We start from the raw sequence: 18,338 nt of genomic DNA on the forward strand, positions 1-18,338 counted from the left end.
TGTTCTGACCAGGTCAGTGGACACCAGAACTATCACCAACCCAGTCTTAAACAATATGCCTCTCTGGGAAGTCCAAGATCACAGCTTTTCAAAAAATCTGTTATCTCATACTGTTCATTCATATTGAGCTTGAAATCTACCGAAGCCCCAGATCTTTTTCAAATAAACTGACAGAGACAGAGAGAATAAATATTCATTAAATTCCTACAATATGTCAGTTAATGGGATAAACACTTTACCAATATTATGTCATTTGATCTAACAACAACTCTGGGAAATAGGTACTATTATTCTCCCCATTTCACAGATGAAGAAACTAAGATTAAGTGACTTGCCCACAGTCACACAGGTTAGTAGGTATCTGAGGTTGGATTTGGATTCACTTCTTCTTGACTCCATGTCTAGGGCTCTATCCACTATGCCACCTAGCTGCCTTTAATCATATTTCCTTCATTTTGTAGCTGTGAAGTTGTGTGTTGCTGTTTTTTTAATACACGTCTGACTTTACACATATTGCTGTTAATGTCCATTCTAATAAATTCGGTCCTATGTTCTAGCCTGCCAGGATCTTTTTAGATCCTGACTCTGTCTTCTAGTGTATCAGCTGTTTCTCAAACTTTGAGTCATCTACAAATTTGACAAGCACGCCTTATCTGAGTCCTTTTAATAAATATTAAACAGCACAAGGCAGCGTAGCACAGACCCCTGGGGAATTCCATTGAAAAAATCCTGCCAAGCTGACCTCCAACCATTGGTGTAAGTCAGGCCATTGATGCAGTTTTAAATCCATTTAATTATACTATCATCTAGCCCACAGATCTCTAACTTGTCCGCAAGAATAACATAAGAAACTTTATCAAACCAATACTTAAAGCTGGGTCACCCATCTTTCCAACATCACCCCTACCAACCCATTTACAAGTCTGTTAAGAAAAAAAAAAGGGGAACGAGATTTGTCTTCCATGACCTGTTCCTAATGAACATCTGATGTGGTCATTGCTGCCTTTTCTAAGCATTCATTAGTCATTCTTTTAAAAATCCATCCCAAAATCTTGCTGCCATTTATTTTGCTAAGTTCTGGCACCCTTTAAGAAATAATGAGTCAGTAATTGACCATGTTGGTATCCCTAGGGGCTGGTACCAAGATGCTGATATTCTGACAATCACCTACCCCTCCACAAGGGAGGGGAGGAGAGAGGAACAGTGGGGAGATAGGGCACCACCTCTTCTCAGGGATGCCATTCCATGAAGAGAGGACTCAAGCCTCCAGAAACCTCCAGAGACAGCAGCAGAATTTCAGTTGTGCCCAAGGTGCTGCCGAAAAGTGTTGGGTTCAGAGTGTGAGTAACTCAGTTTAATTCTAGCTCTACATCTTACTAATTACGTGACCTTGGTTAAGTCTCTTAAACTCTCTGGGTCTCAGGTTTCTCATCTTCAAAATGAAGTAGTTGGACTAGATAATGTCCTGATTTTTAGCTCTAAATCTATGATCTCACCATTTCAGCCCTGTCCTTTCCTCTCTGGGAGTGATCAGCTTAAAGAAGGAGGTTAAGCAGTTAGGCAAGGCTACATATTCACATGGCTTCTGCCAAATATCTCCTAATCTGTGGATGTTACCTCCCTAGACAGCATCACAGGAACATATGACTCTAGGATTGGAAGGGATTGAAGCTATCTAGTTGAAACCCTTATTTTGCAGCTCAAGAAACAGAGAAAGGCCCAGAGATATTAAAAAACCTGCCCAAGGTCACATAACTAGTAAAGGGCAGATGGGATTTCAACCCAAGTTCGCAGCTCCCACATTCGGGGCTCTTTCCACTGCATCATTCAGATACTTTAGGTTTGGCCTGAACTGGATTCGAGCTTCCCCCTAGCCAAAGTGAGGATGGGTGGTCTGCTTTGACTCTTTTCACCCCACCCAGCAAAACAAAGCAAAATAACATGTTGGCTAAGACTTTTGGAATTTCTGATGGCACTTTTTCCCAAAGTAGGGCAAGTGGGAGAAGCTGTCCATTACATCTCACTGTTCCATTCTGTCTTTGTGACTTTGTGAGCACTTCCTGTTTTGTGCCCTTTCTCCATGAAACAGCCTTATTCAGGCACTGGTAGCTTCTAACTATGAGATGAATACTGTTTTTCCAGTTGTTGGGGAAGAATAAATGAGGATTTGTGCCAGGGGGCATCACCTCAAGGGTCTGGGAAATGCCACTCAGTCTTCCCAGCCTTTGGACACCACATTTCCGTCAGCCTCAAACCCCTCTTTGAGATCTGTGCTTTCCAAAACTGAAAAAAGTGTGACCAAACACCAAACCTAAGCCTTTACAGAAAACAGAAGTCCTATGGGCAGGGGTTTGCTAATTGTTCCCAACTCTATCTATGGTCATCTCTTTGGGCCCTTTTTCTTTTTTCCATTTTCTTTCATATTCCTCCACATCACGTAAAGTAGCCATCTTTGTCCACAAAAGGCACTCAGTAAATACTCATTCCTTAACTAACTCTGCATTTAAGGATCCTCAATGTACCTAAGCTAGAATTTAAGTAACCTGAGTTAATAATCTCCACAATCTCCAATGATAAATGACTCCACCAAAGTCTAAGTGAGTAAAGAGGAAAAAAGAAACATTTCTGGGGCCCTGAACATGTTGCCCTACATTCGTGTGGTACATTCAGTGAGAAAAGACCTGGATCTAATCCTCATGGCCACATCTTCATACCCAAGGTCTAGTTTTCACAAAACTGCTAGTCTAACAGACCTACATTTCATTTTCATTTGGTTAGTATAGTCCCTGCAATTTCCACCCATGGGCAAGGCTCAAATGAAATCATTCAGAATAACAGAGGTCCATTGGAAAACCAACTAACCACCATGTAGACAAGACAGACTACAAATTGAATTTGAAATGTTTCTGGATATCCTATCCTCCATGTCCAAAATTTGGACTAGATTTGGTCTTCAGATTTTATCACAGAGCAGCACCTGAGATACAGCAAAGACCTTGCTCTTTTGGGCCAAAGCCCCCTGTTTATATTACCCTTTGGCATATTCAATAAAAGTGAAAATTTAGATGTTCTAAAGTCAAAGATGAGAGGAAGTGGTACACAGGGAAAGGTGCTGATGGGAGACTTGGAAGTCTGAACAAATTTCTGATTATTCTCTGTGGGCCTGTTCAGCAGAAGGGAAAGAGAGGATCTTTCCCTACAAGAAAATGGCTTTCCTATGGCTCAACTCACCTTTGGCCATCTTTTTTCTTTTTTTAAAATAAGTTTTTATTTGTATGTCTTATTTTTTATATGACTACAGTTTTTCCCATTCTCCCTCTCTTCTTTTCCCAGAAAAAAACATTCCATATAACCAATAGTTATTTTTAAAGAGGAAAAAATCAGCACAGCTAGTCAATACATTGAAAAAGCCCCAAACCATGTGCAACATCTGTGGACTCCTCACTTCCCACAGTAGGGTAGGTTGGGCTCTGGCCATTTTTCAGGGACAATCAGGCATTCTAGCTATGTTGGAATGTTACTGCTTGGCCTGTCTAAAGCTGGTGAAATGCCCTGTTTCATGTTGATCCCTGGGACGTGCGGTTGGCTACGATTTCCTGATCTGTGACCTAGAGGTATTTCAGGCTCTTTAGTCTGGATAAAACCCACCAAAGAATCACAGAATCACAGAGTTGCCAGGAATATTAGGGGATAATGAATCTAACCTGTTGTTTCTCCTGCCACCTTCCAAGGTGCCTAATTTCCATCCAGTGTCCCACTCAGAGGAGTCGATCAGGTAAAATTTATTAGCATGTAAACCAGAACCTGGCATGAAGAAGTACCCACATTCTCGGTCACTCACAGATGACTAGAATATCGAATAATCCAACTAAACATGAGAGATAGACAACATGTGAGCCTGACTGATTTGTGGAGTCCTCACATCTTTGCCAAAAATTTCTGGGAAAACATAATTTCTTTCTATCCTTCTTAAGCAATTTTCCCCACACAGACATCTGTGGCTTGAGTTGCATTAGGGTGGATTGGGAGGTAAGTTTCTGACCTGGTATCTCTTCTTTGGTATTCAGTCATATAGCTTATGAACACCTCACCTGGGATCAATTTCTTTCTTTCATGCTAATTTGTTGGTATGTCCCACTGGTACTTTGGACAAAGAAAAGCAGGTCAGAAAAATATAGCCTTGTGGATTCAGTCTCAGCAGTGTCTGTATCACTGGGGCCCACTAGACAGGTTCCCCTTTTTTTTCCCTGGGGACCTGAGCAACCTTTAGGAAAAGGGGGTACCCTTTGATGGGTAGTGTGATATAGGCAGTAGAGCAATATACTTAAAGTCAGGAGGTCTATATTTGAATCCATCCTCAGCTATGTGCTAGTATTATCCTGACTCCAAGGCCAGAAACATCGCCAAGCTAACAACTACAGAAATCCAGAAACTCAGTTTTGTTATTTGGGTATGTGCCTCAACCTTCTTGCAAGATTGGATCTGTAAGTCAGCTTGCATTTTTTTTTTTTGGCCTAGCAGCACTGAAGTATCTTCCAGATCATTCTGAGATATTGGAGAAGAATTGTGGGAAACACAAGTAGTATTTCCCCATCCTCTCATATACTGACAGCCATTCTGGTGAGAGGAAGAAAGGAAATAAGCATTTCTTAAGTTCCTATGATGTGCCAGGCATTGCATTAAAGGCTTTATAAATATTATCTTACCTGACTTTCACCACAACCCTGGAGCTAAGTGCTATTATGCTCTCCATTTTACAGTTGAAGAAACTGAGGCAAACAGAGTGTCTTCCCCAGAATCACACAGCCAGTAAGCACCTGAGATGAGATTTGAATTCAGGTCTTCCTGACTCCAGGTCTAGCGGTCTATCCACTAATCCACCTAACTGTTGGTGTCTTTTTTTTTTTAACTTTAAATATTATCCCTTGAATATCACATTTGGACAGTATCAACTACCTATAAGATCAAAGATTCCCTCAGAGCCATCTGTGATACAGATGTCACTGTGACTAGGTATTTTCTCATATTTAGTGAGTAGTTGATAACTACTCACTAAAAGGTGAAAATAATTGTGGATTTGGTTGTTGTTTTTGCTCTCCCTCTTTTTTTTTTTGTGGTAAGGCAATTAGGGTTAAGTGACTTGGCCAGATTTGAACTCAGGTCCTCCTGACTCCAAGGCTGGAGCTCTATCCGCTGTGCCACCTAGCTGCCCCGCCTTTCTTCAGATGGAGACTGATCACTTGTTGGAGGTGTCCTAGGGGTGATTCCTGCTCAGATGGGGGTTAGATAAGGTGGGTGACCTTCCAACTCTAAGACCCTTCCTGCTTCCCACAATTTCTGGGCATTCCTGCCCCCAGCCAGCACCTTGTTTGTTGAGATGGGTCTGATCCTGGCCTCACCACAGCTGCTGCTACCCTTTGAGGGCTGATCACTTGTTCCTTTGTCTCCTAATATAGTTGTTTCCAGACCTCTAGACACCAGTAAATGACAGGTCCACACATGCATCTGGGTACCCCTCACTCTCTTGCTTTTGAAATTAGCCTTTTGACTCAGTCTTCTCATCTCTCTCACTCCCACCTACAACCATTTCCTTAATTCTTTCTCTAGGGCTTCCTCATCCTTTTCTTTGAGTTTCTTTTAGTCTGGCTAAGACCTTCAATTATCTCCTGTCATCCTCTCCTCACAGCTTTACTTCAGAATCTATGGCTCCCTTCTCTTAGCTTTAGGATCTGCCCTGAGACCACTCGAGATCCTTCCTGGCTATACCAGAGTAAGGTGGATGGAGAGGTCATGTTACAGGTATATGTGAGTGTTTGCCATTGCTGTGGAATCACAGATCTAGAACTGGAAGGGGCCTTAGAAGTCATCTAAGTTAGTGGTATAAAATCCAAATAAAAAGAGATCCCTGCTGGTGGCATATTGACTTAAAAAACCACAAATCAACATTGTATTGTATTTTCATTTATTTTGTTAAACTTTTCCCGATTACATTTTAATTTGGTTCAGGTGACATACACAGGCATTTTGCTGGCCTGAGGGCAGTAAGTTTGACACCTCTAAGTGATCATTTTATAGATGAGAAAACAGACCCAAAGACAGGAAGTGATTTGCCCAAGGTTACATGGAAAGAGGAAAAATGAGGATTTGAACCCAAGTCTTCTGACTCCAAACCTAGCACTCCAGGCTGCAGTTATGCGTGGTTGTAGGAGTTGCCAGACAAGCATCTTTGACTTTTCTATTCTAATGAACTTTTAACAAATGTACTATGTGCAAAGATAGTCTACGAATTCATTTGATTAATTTATTTTTAAAATGTTACTGATTTTTCCCCCATTATTTTCATTCAAAATAAGTCTTTCCCTTTCCTCTATCTGACAAGCCATCCTTTGATATTACAAAGAATAATTTTTAAAGATCGACCAACACATATGCTCTGACACTATATGCAGTGTTCTGAACACAGACTCCCCCACCTCTGTGAAGAAGAGATAACGGTGCATTTTCTTATCTGTTCTCCAGGATCAAACTTGGAGTGAATGCTCTTAAGGGACTTCCTTGGCATTATTTCCACCATAGGATTCTCCTAAGCCCAAACACCTTTGTTATGCAAAGCAAGAGGCTACACTAGAAATTCTTCACATTTGAAAACCAATCAAATCTCTTGCTCTGCTTTGCATTAATGAGATTGATATTGGTCATCAGAATTCCAGGTTTTTCCTGCCTTTCTTCAACAGTATCTTGACATCTCCCTATCCTCTGCTAACCCAGGTAGACATACCTCACACAGCCTTTATCCCCTGCACCTGGCTCCCCACCATTCAGCTCCAAAAGCCTCCTGAGAGTGTTTTCTTTGCAGTAGATCAAAGTAGTCAGTAAGCAAGCATTTCTTAAGCACTTACTAAGTTCGAGGCTCTGTGCTAAGTGCTGGAGACAGAAATACAAGCAAAATGAAAGAAAAGGCAGTCCCTGCCCTCAAGGAGCTTACATTCTAATGGAGAGAGATAATATATAAAAGGAAGCTAAAAGGGGGTGTGGTGTGACAGAGCTACCAAGACAGGGGCACAATAGAGAAGCTTGGAAGTACACCCTGGTGAGAAATTATATTTCTCTGGCCAGGGTGCCCTCCTTCTAGGAGCTTCTAGGAGGGTGGAGGATATTTCTAAGCTGTTGATTCCAGGACTGAAGTGATCTTCCAGGATAAAAAGGTTTCTGGACCTTCTGTGACAAGAGCCATAGCTGTTAGAAAAGATGGTGTGTCATCTTTGGTTCATGTTCCATGTTGCGTAGACCAGCCATGATCAATGCAACTCTCCTGCTGTCCTTGGTGAAAGCTTCCCTTGAGACAGTATTGGGGTGTTCAAGCATGGGTGAGGCGGTGCAGGAGAGGTCACTCTATGCTTGCAGCATTACCCAGTTTTGCCACGGACAGGCTAACAAAATGCATGTGTAGCTCCTGGAGAGGCTGAGGCAGTCAGTCTCCCCAACATCTAGAGAAGAAAATCCTATGGAATGGAGCACAGGGCAATGGACTTGTAGTCAGAGGCTCCAGGTGCAAATTTCCCTTCTGCCACTTGATTTCTCTGGGCATCAGTTTCCTCCACTATAAAATAAAGTGGGGAGAAGTTGGGCTAAATAAGTTAATTTCTATCTCTAAATCTAAAAACTATGATGATGAAGAAAACAGGGACAGAAGAAAGCACCTTCTGATCTTCCCAGCTGCAGCCATTCCCCTGTGTACAAAGCAGGGTAGGTCTGGTCTGGCTTTGCGAGTGCGAAGGTTACATAGACAGCTGCAGCCAGCTGGGGCTGTAAGGAATGTTTGAGAGCCATCTGCAGCATACACGGGCTGTGAGGTTTTGCTCTCTGGCTGGCCACAGCAGGGCACTGAGGGCCAGAAAGGGTGACAGCCCTTCCTACCTTCTCCCTTGGTGGCCCAGAATGGTGTCCACATAACACATGGTGTGATTCATGTTTCCCAGTTAAGGCCGTACTGAGGGAGTCAGTCCCTGGAGTCAAGACAAACTGGTAGCTCGCACACAAGCTGGCTAAAGGGTTCCTTGCAACATCTCCATCACAATTTGGTGGAAGAGATGAGCTCCAGACAGGCCAAAGAAGACTGAAATAGCTCAGGAAGGGAGAGGCCTCTGGCCCTCACAATCTCCTGCTGGTTGTCACATACCCCATCATCCACACAAATGTTTCTGTGTTGCACCCTGAGAAGGGAAAACACAAACCAGAATTTTGGGTTTTGATGAGAAACCCTAAATCAGAAAGAGCAATCCAGTGGAATTGTAACCAGATGGGGCTGCTTGATGTAAAGTACTGTGGGGGCTTGTATGTAAGCTGTTTTCCTGAATGTGCTTTAAGAAAGAACCTGCCAAAAGCCTATGTTCCAGTCCTGATGGAAGGAGGTGATGATTTGAACTTTTTAATTATCCAGGTTTAATGAGTGTGCCCCCTTCTGGGTTTCTGGCTTGGTGGGGAGTAAATCCACATTGGTGACAATGAGCCTATGTAGGGAACTGTGAGCAAACTAGCCAGCCTGGAGCCAAGGAGGCCTAAAGGGGCAGAGAGGAAAGTAAGGTTAGAGAGATAGGTTAGAGCTGACTGAGGATGCAACATCCCCACCCAGAATCCACAAAGCAGGAATCAGTCTAAATTAGAAAGGAGAGATAAAACTAGAGTGTTATTTGGGTAATGATTTCCATATATCTGAGCTTAATGTCTTCCAACTTGGGACATACATCTGAAAGTAATTTTCTCCCTCAGAGTCAGAAAATTAAATCCTTCTAACAGAAGTAGACAAATAGACAGGCTTTCCTATCACTTAATAAGAAGGAGAATTAGGGACCTAGTTGCCTGTGGCATTAACCTGAGGGCAGCTGGGTGGGCCACGGGGCTTTAGATCTTCCCTTTGGGGATTTCCTCCAGTGTTTGCATCTGTGGGGATAACCCACCCTGAGGTTCCCCCAAAGATATAGGCAGAGCCCAACCTGGAGGTCCTCAAACCCCAACAGGTTTGGGCTGCCTAGGTCCTGCTATCCCTTTGTGAGACACATCCTTCCCAGGCACCTTCACTAAGTCAGGTCTATAGTCTCCATCTTCTCTGCTAAATGAGGACAATCTCATCCATGCCCATTAGCTGAGAGTGTGCCCAGAAAAGGGCCATACACATAAGGAGGTAAGTGAGAGCAAAGTTAGCAGAAGCTAAAGGCCAGGGAGCAGGAGGTGTTGGTGGGACTACAGGAGTGCTGTAAGTAAAGGCATGTGAATGGTTCTGTACCAATCAGAGAACAGAGAGGAGCCTGGACTGGATTAGGCCATGGGGAAGAGGTAAGGTAAGAATGGTAGGTAGGACTGATCCACAAAGCACAACCACCATGTCTAGATCTGTGAGAACCTGGGGATTTTCATGAATCAGGGCTGAAATCTGAACAAATTTCAAGGTGACTTTTTATATAAAGCTTATTGAAAAAGGAGTGAAGTAGGATGAAGAATCCTATCCTTCTGGATAAAAACCCCTTCAGACAGATTCACCCAAGGCCTAAGGTACATTTCCAAATTCCCTTATTACCTATGGACTGAGGACACTGGACACTCCTACTGCCTCTGAGCTGCTTACTCCAGGTATGAAGGAACCTGAGGCTCCTGGCCCCCTCAAAGCAGAGCTGGGCCACCCCTCAATATCATCAGGATTCAACCTGCTTACTAATCCTTTCTGTTATTGGAAACTATTCTAAACATTCTGTGTATTTGGTTTCTAAGGCAAGACAGGAATTTCACAACGTCCTGTTTCCTATCTGGACCCAGAGCAAGTGTCAAATGTTTCAGTGGAGAGATGGCCAAAAAGACAAAAAACAAAAAAACCCACAACAGCCAATGAACAGGGCCCAATAGCTCCCGGTTTCCCACTCCCTGAACCTGTGACTTCATTAGCATAAGGGAATTCCCAAGTGAGGAAACATTTTCTACCGAAGCAGGTCAGCATTTCTCTGTAACTATAGCCTTAAAGAGTAGCCTAAAGCCTTGAGAGATTCAATGACATGTCCAGAGTCACATAGCCAGTACTTGAGAGGCAGGACTTGAATTGAACTCAGGTCTTCCTGGCTCCAGGGCCTGGTTCCTATCTACTATACCATACTGACACTCCTAAAGAATCCCAATAATAAGTCATTATATCTCTCTGATCACAGCTGAGAGAAGGAGAAGGAAAGAGCATTCAGGTAGAAAATCTGCAGGATTCCTGGAAACAATCCCCTCCCCACTTGAACACCAGAAAAGATGACGATGATAGTTGTTGTTAAGTCATTTTTCAGTCTTGTCTAATTCTTTATGACCCCATTCGGGGTTTTCTTAGCAGAGATACTGGAGTGGTTTGCATTTCCTTCTCCAACTCATTTTGCAAATAAAGAAACTGAGGCAAACGAGGTTAAGTGATTTGCCCACAGTCACACAGCTAATATGTGTCTGAGCCCAGATTTGAACTCAGAAAGATGAGTCTTCCTGACTTCAGGTCTGGCACCTATCCACTGTGCCACCTAGCCGCTCTGCAACAATAATAATAACGATAGCTAGAATTTATATGGAGCTTTTAAGTTTAGCAAAGCACTGTATATGTGCATGTTATCTCATTTGAACTTCACAATAACCCTGCAGCGTAGATGCTATTATAAATGTCCCCTCCCCCCCATTATATGGAGAAGGAAACTGCGGCTTGCTCAGGGTCACACAGCTACTTACATATCTGAGGTAGGATCTGAACTCAGGTCTTTCTGATTCTAACTTACCTAACTATGATCAGGTAACTTTAGAGTCCAACTGTACCTGAGATCTAATAGTCCCTGGTTGGTTACCCCTCTGAGTGCTGAGTTATCTCCCCCCTTCCCATGGGCCTTAACAATAATTATGATTCCTGTGTTCCATAGTACAAATTAAAAGTTATTAAGTGCTTGCTGTGACTAGCTGATGGATCTCTGAGGTTCCTTCCACCTCCAACATTCTGTGGGCTGAGACAGGAATCAATCAGGTAACAAGTATTTATTAAGTTCCTACTGTGTACCAGGCTCTGTGCTGGGTTCTGGGTATACAAAGACTTTAGCGAAACAATCCTTTGCCTTCAAAAAGCTTGAGGTGAATACACATGTCTCTCAATGAATTCCTTTTAAGGCTGAACAGAAAATGCTGTCCCTGGAAGGACCCTGAGGCTTCAGGTGGCAAAAGAATGTCTCCAAGCCAAGTTACATATATGCAGGACTCAGTCCCATTTTGCTAACAGGAATATTGATACAAAGGGTAATTCTGATACATTCCTAAAGAATGAATGAATACAAAAGCATAAGTGATATCTATCAAGCACTGAATGTTATGGAACTGAATACTGTGTATATTTCAGCCTGTGGGGAGGTTTGAGCTTGGGAAAAAGAAAGGGCCTCCTCATCTCAGCATCTCTCTCACACATCCTCTGCCAAAGTGAGCCCTATGAGGCAAAGGCTTGACTGGGGCCATTCTCTGATAGAAACTTTTTTTTCTCGGGAATTTCCAAGGCCTCCCTAAGGGAGAGAATATTAAAGTTGAAACATCAATAACTCTCCCAACAAAGCAGCTTTGAAAAAAATGTTTCATTGATGCTTTTTTTTAATATCAATGTTACTTGCCAGTAACTTCCACTGCACCCCACCCCACCCACACACACACCCTGCCTTGTAACAAAAAAACATAGTTAAGAAACACAGATTGACACATTAGTGTCTATCAGAGGATGTCTCATTTTACATTTGTATCAAGAGTAGGAAGGCTGTGTTTCATCGTCATCCCTCTGGGGTTGATCGGTCATAGCAAGGAAAGATTTGGAGCCAAAGGACCTTCCAACTAGGGATAATGTCTTTCAATCCTCAACAATGTTCATCTCCAATTATGGCATAATAAAAAGTGTACCAGAGTCTGGAGACCTGGGTTCTAGCCCCAACTCTACTACTGTCTTCATGTGTGACCTTGGGTAAGTTCTTTCCCCTCTCTGGACTTGTACTCGATCACTAAGGTTCCTTCTACCCATGACGTTTTGTAGTTCTATGAATATTTATAAGAATTTTCAATATGCTAATAGTACTGAGGATTCCTTTGTTCTTGTTTTTATCTCTTTCATCTGCTCCCTTTCTAGCTTGCGTGAAAGGAAGTAGGAAATGTTACTCAGCCTTCAAAATTAGTTTTCTAATCAGGAATTTTCTGGATTTCCAATCATGTACTGGCTAGGGTCTTAGCTCCATGATTAGCTCCTATTTCTAAAGGATGGGCTCCTTACTGGCAGATTTCTCTTTTCCTTAAAGGTAAAATGAGTTAATCCTCTTCTGCAGAAATCTACAACCCTTTTCTGATTGTGACCAGGTCCTGGCATCAGCACTGCCGAAGGCTGGTGTGTCTGCCCTTGAGGGCCGAGTTCGACATTGGTTTAGGACAATCTTTTTGTTACATGGGACTTTGGGGCCTGTTAGTGCAATCATCCTCTTTCCTGACCCAAGAGGGGCATCTGTTGAGTGCCAGGTGTGGCTACCTTGTGCTTCCCCTTGCTATGCAGAGACACAGAATCTCAGATCAAAAGAGATTTTAAGGAATTTTTTTCACGACATCTTCGGCATGAAGACCTCTAATGACTGAGAACCTCCAGAGTCAACCCATTCCACTTTAGATTTTTAAGAAGTCTTTCCTTAGATATCTGACTCTGAAATTTCTACCCATTGCCCCTGATTCTTCTCTCTAAGTCTAAACAAAGCAATTCTAATCCTTCCACATGACAGCCCTTCTCATACTTGAAGACACTTATGACAATTTCCCTCCTAATTCTTCTGTTCTCTGGGTATAGTATCTAGATTCATAGGATGAGAGTGAGAGCTGCAAGGGACCTAAAAGGCTGTCTAATCCAACCATCTCATTATATAAATGAAGAACTGAGCCCCAGGTCTTCCCCAAGGTCACAAAGGTATCCCACAGCAGAGCCAGAATTCCTCCTGAGGTCCTTCAGCTCCAAATTCAGTATTCTTTCTACTTCACCATGCCTTCTTGCTTGCTTTCCAGGATGCTCTCCAGCTGATCAATGTACATTCCTGAAATGTGGTGCCCAGTCACGGCCAACTCTTCATGACTGACTCCCTTAGGGGGTTTTGTGGTAAATATACTAAAGTGGTTTGCCATTTCCTTCTTCAGCTCATTTTACAGATGAGGAAACTGAGGCAAACAGCTTCTAAGTGTCTGAGGCCAGATTTGAACTCAGGAAGATGAATCTTCCTGACTTCAGGGCTGGCACTCTATCCACTCCCCCACCTAGCTGCTCCCAAAAGATACTGGAATGGTTTGCCATTTCCTTCTCCAGTGGATTAAAGCTAACAGAGGTTAAGTGGCTTGCCCAGGGTCACACAGATAGTGTCGGAATCTGGATTTGAACTCAGGTCTTCCTGACTCTAGGCCTAGCACTCTACCTACTTAGCCACCCAGCTTCTGTAATGCCCAGACCTGAACACAGTTCAGTTATAGTCTAATCGGGATTCAGTAGAACAAGACTGTCACCTCCCTTATTGTGGAACCCTTTCCGTGTAGCCAAAGACTGCATTAAATTTCCCTTACTTTCATGATATACTGGTGCTGTATTAAATTTACATTCCAACAAAAATCTCAGACTTTTCTCACAAGAACTATTGTCTGGCTACTGTGCCTCCATTTTGTACTTCTGCTGTTCATTTAAAAAATTCAAATAAAGCACTTCACATTTACCTCCATATAGTTTCATCTCAATAGCTTTGGCTCACCATTAAAACCTGCTGAGTTCTTTTTAGGTCCCAAATCTATCTTCAAACATGTTTGCCTATCCTCAGAGGTTTGAGTCATCTGCAAATTTATTAACTTTGCTATCTATGTGTCCACCCAAGTCACTGACAAAGATGTTAAATAGCCCTGAACCAAAGAAGCCTCCTTCCAAGATGACGTCTAACTTGTTAACAACTACTTTTATTTTTAAACACTATCTCCTAATCTACTCAACTGAGTTATTGCTTAGTTGCCCATCCCTGTCTTGTCCTCAAGGATAATATGATAGATTTGGTTGCTGAAATTCAAGTAAATTATGTGCATAGCATTCTACTCATCTACAAATCTCATAACTATGAAAAAAGAAATTAAGTTTCTTTTTTGGCATGAGCTGCTTGTGATGAAGCCATGCTTTTTCTTAGTGATCAATGCTTCTCTTTTTAGATGTTCATTTACTACCGTCACTTTAACCATACAATCAGGAATTTAATCAGAATGAAAGTCAACCTCACTGGTCCACAGTTTGCAATCTCTACTTCCTCCTCCTTTTAAAATTTGAACATTTTCCATTTTCCAGTCCCGAAGCACCTTTTCCATTCTCCATAATCTTTGAAAGATCTTAGCAATCACACCTACCAATTATATCAACACCCTACAATGTATCTTATCAGAGTCAGGTAACCATCATTGAAGACCATCACCTAATTAATTGCCTTGGGTTCCAACTCCTTATTAACCATTTTGTTCTGTTTTTCCCATTCTAAAGACTATTTGTCCTAGCAGAGAAAGGAAAAGCTAAATACGAGTTGAGTAGTTCTGTCTCCTCTCCATCATCCGTTGTCAGTGTTCCATTGTACCCTGAGCATGTGCTACTTGCAGCCCTTCTTTATTTTCCTCTTTTTCCTGACATGGGCATTTAAAAACACCTTGTCGTTGACATTACCTACCCCCAACAGACTGAGCTCATTCTGAGTTTCAGTGCTTCTGACACAATTCTCACAAGACTGTAAATACATTTTTTAACTCATCTACCATCATCTGTGCTTATTATATCTTTTAAAAAATATACATTGATGAATTCCCTCTTTAAAGAATTCCCATGTTTCTTCCTCATTAGAATTGTTTTCGTTTCCCCCATCAGAATTTCATTCTTGAGAATTCTCTATCCTTCTTAGGCTTAATTCCTTGTAGAATTTCAAGTCACTGGATTCTACTTATCCTTTCTCTGAATCCTTTGAAATATGCCTGCTCAAAATCTAGGGTACATGTCTGATGATGCTTGACTTCACTTTCCTCTACTAAAAATTCTAACATGGAATGGTCATTTCTCTCCAAAGTTATTATTTTGACTTCATCAAGCAGTCCATCCCCATTCATCAGAATCATTTCCAGAATAAATATAGGTATAGCTAGCATTTATAGAGTGCCTACTATGTGCCAAGCAGCACTGCTAAGTGCTTTTTTTATTGTCTCATTTGATCCTCATAACAACTCTGGGAGGTAGGTGCTATTATTTTCCCCATTTTATAGGTTAGAAAACTGAGGCAAACAGAAGTGAAGTGACTTGCCTAGGATCACACAGCTAAGTAAGTATCTGAGGCTGAATTTAAACTCAAGTCTTCCTGACTCCAGGTCTGGTGTTCTACACACTTGATTCCTCCACAATTTGGAGGATGAAATCATCCTTAAGGCAAGCCAATGATTTATCAGCCAGTATACTTTTGGCCAAGGGAAAACTCTTCCAAATGTTTGAATAATTGAAGTATCTCACAAATACTGTGTCATAGCTATGTCCCAGCTTTGTGATCTATTTTCTTAATTTCTCATCTATTTCCTCTTTCTGTCCAGGTGGTCTATAGAACACCTCAGTTTCTGCATGGCAATATCAGTTCAGTTTCTCCCTTTTGTTAATCTTTATCCAAATTTTCTATCTAGTGCTTTGCTCCTCTGTTTGCTAGATTATATCACATCAATGTATCATCTCAATACTACTTGACCAATCATCCTTTATTTCTTCTATTGCTTTTAAATAAGATATAACTGTCCAGAGATATTCTAGTTATGAATCTTATGCTATCAAAGTGTAACAATGCCTATGAGGTCAAATTTGCCCTTTGAGTAAGGATTTCTGTTTCACCTTGCTTATTACCCTTACTTTGTACATAAACCACTAAGGCCTTTGGTTTAATTGCTGGTTCCTTTTGGGGGCTTTTTTTGTCTTGCAAATAATCAGGCATCTCTGCTGCCCTTTTCCTTATGTTGTAGCTGCTACTCTCTATGATATCTAGCTTTGTAGACATATAGGTTGTTTTCTCCCTCCCCCTCCCTTTTAGCTTAAAACTATTTCAAAAAGCTTTGTAAGACCTCAGGCAATATATTTTTACCAATGCCCATTGAACATACTACATCTTTGGCCAAGCCCATCCCTATATTTTAAGTCTTGATCTAAAAATCCAAATATTGTCCTTAACTAGCTGTCTCTTCCCAAATCTGCCTTTCCTTTGTGAAGCCTCTCTGCCTCTAATCAACAGCAGGGGTCAGAATACCACATGTGTCCTAATGTCTTTCTTGCTCAAGACTTCATTGGTCTTAGCAGTATTTTCTCAGCTCCTTCTGTTGCTAATATTTGTCCTCATGTGGATTACCAAGAGTGGGTTGGGGATAGCAGGTTTGCCAAGCCTTGGGATTCTCTCCACCACATCCCTAGGTCTATGTGCTGTGGGAAGTTCATTTACTTCAAGAAACATTACTATTAGAGGACTAGGAGACCTAAGGGAAAGTTCCTACCTTTAGGGTATTTGACTAGGAAGTGGGGAGGAATACACAAATAGCATAGTACAAGGAAAGCTGAGAAGGCAAAGAGCATTAGAAGGGGAAGGCAATTAGGGGAACCCCCGTAAAGGAGGAGGCACTTGAGCTGAGCCTTGAAAGAAAAGAAATATTCTGAAAGGTAGAGATGAGGAGGAAGTACATTCCAGGCATGGGGAATGGCTTGTCACTGCATGGCATGAGGAGACGGTGGGTTGTGTTTCAGAACCAGCTGGTCTTCTGATTTGGCTGGGACAGAGAGGATGTGAAATTTGAATTCTGGATGAGTTAGTATTTTATTCTACAGACAATGAAAAAATAGCAGACCTTTCCATTATTAGCAACAGATTAATAAATAGCTGGAGAGGCTGTGTGGTGCAGTGGATAGAGAGCTGGCCTTGGAATTAGGAAGATGCGGATTCAATTCCTGTCCCTGTCATTATGAGATAATGGCTGTGTGATCCTGGGCAAGTCATTATGGCAGTGTGATCCTGGGCAAGTCATTTGACCTGTCAATACTTCCTCTGTAAGACTGTAAGTTACTGATTTGCATTAGAAATGGGAATTCCCTACATAGATAAATCAAGGGTCCAGACCAAAAAACAAAAACAAAAAACTATTTTAAATAGTCGCCTTGAAACTACCACTGAACAGGGAGCTACCAGCCACCGCTGTTTGGGTCTTCTTTCTTATAAGTCGATCTTTCTCGTAACAACCCCCCTAGATCTACATCATCATCTCTTGGGACACAAGTAGCTGACTCTTCCTGAAAGGGTTCAGTTTCCTCATCTATGTACGGCAGGAGCTTCATCTGCTACTTAGCTCCAAATGCCTGATGGTCCTTCTTCTTCCCTTCCTCCTCCCTGTGTCATATTCTTCTTTCCTCCAGCCTCTGCCAAGATATATCTTCTGCCTCTTTAGCTTTTTTTTCCCTTTGTTTTTGCCTTGAAGCTCTCTTAGATTTTTTTTTTAAAGCACGCTCCTCTAGCCATCTCCTTGGAAAGAAAAATAAACAGCAAAACCAATTAGTCATTCAGCATACTGTGCTCATGCCTGTGCACTCAGCCTCTTCATGACAGTCTCTTCTGTGGGGGAGACAGAAAGGGGAGCAGACCCAGACCCTGCTTTTGTGGAGGTTACAGTCTGGAAGGAGATAGAAGGGGGATCAGACTTGGGAACTACCCCCAGAAAGCTAAGAGTTCATTGGAAGCAGAGGAGAAGTAGACCTAAGTCCTATTCCTCAGGAAGTTTGGGGTCTGGAAAGCTAGAAAAGGAAGAAACCCTAGCCCCTTGCTTTCTTTCTTTAAAAAAATTATTGCTCTTTTTTTTTAACATCACCTTCATTTCCAAATATGTCTCTATCTACTCTCCCTAGCCCTCACCTCCCTGGAGAGCCACCCCTTGTAACAAAGAGTAAAAGAAAACAAAAGAGGGAGGGAAAAATAAAGCAATTTAGGAAAACAAATCAGCACATCAACAAATCTGTTAGTATATGCAATATTTGACACCTAGAGTCTCTCACCTTTGCAAAGAGAAGAGGGCCAAATCTGTGCATTATAATCATATGACATTCAGTTTCAGGGATTTTGTTAGTCACTGTGTATGTTGTTTTCCTACTTTGGTTTACTTTACCCTGCATCAGTTCGTAAACATCTTCCCGTGCTTTTCTGTAGTCTTCGTCTTTTGTTCCAGCACAACGATAATTCAATTATATTAATATGCTGCAGTTTGTTAGC

The 18,338-nt window shown here is 41.9% G+C and overlaps 1 protein-coding gene across 2 annotated transcripts in view; it reads left to right on the forward strand.

The window, feature by feature from the left end:
- PDLIM4 (PDZ and LIM domain 4) overlaps nt 1-18,338 on the forward strand; it is a 103,648-nt gene that overhangs the window by 40,668 nt on the left and 44,642 nt on the right. The window lies entirely within an intron of this gene.

The sequence above is a fragment of the Phascolarctos cinereus genome, unplaced genomic scaffold (genome assembly GCF_003287225.1).
Source record: "Phascolarctos cinereus isolate Bilbo 61053 unplaced genomic scaffold, phaCin_HiC Scaffold_2;HRSCAF=192, whole genome shotgun sequence".
Lineage (NCBI taxonomy): Eukaryota > Metazoa > Chordata > Mammalia > Diprotodontia > Phascolarctidae > Phascolarctos > Phascolarctos cinereus.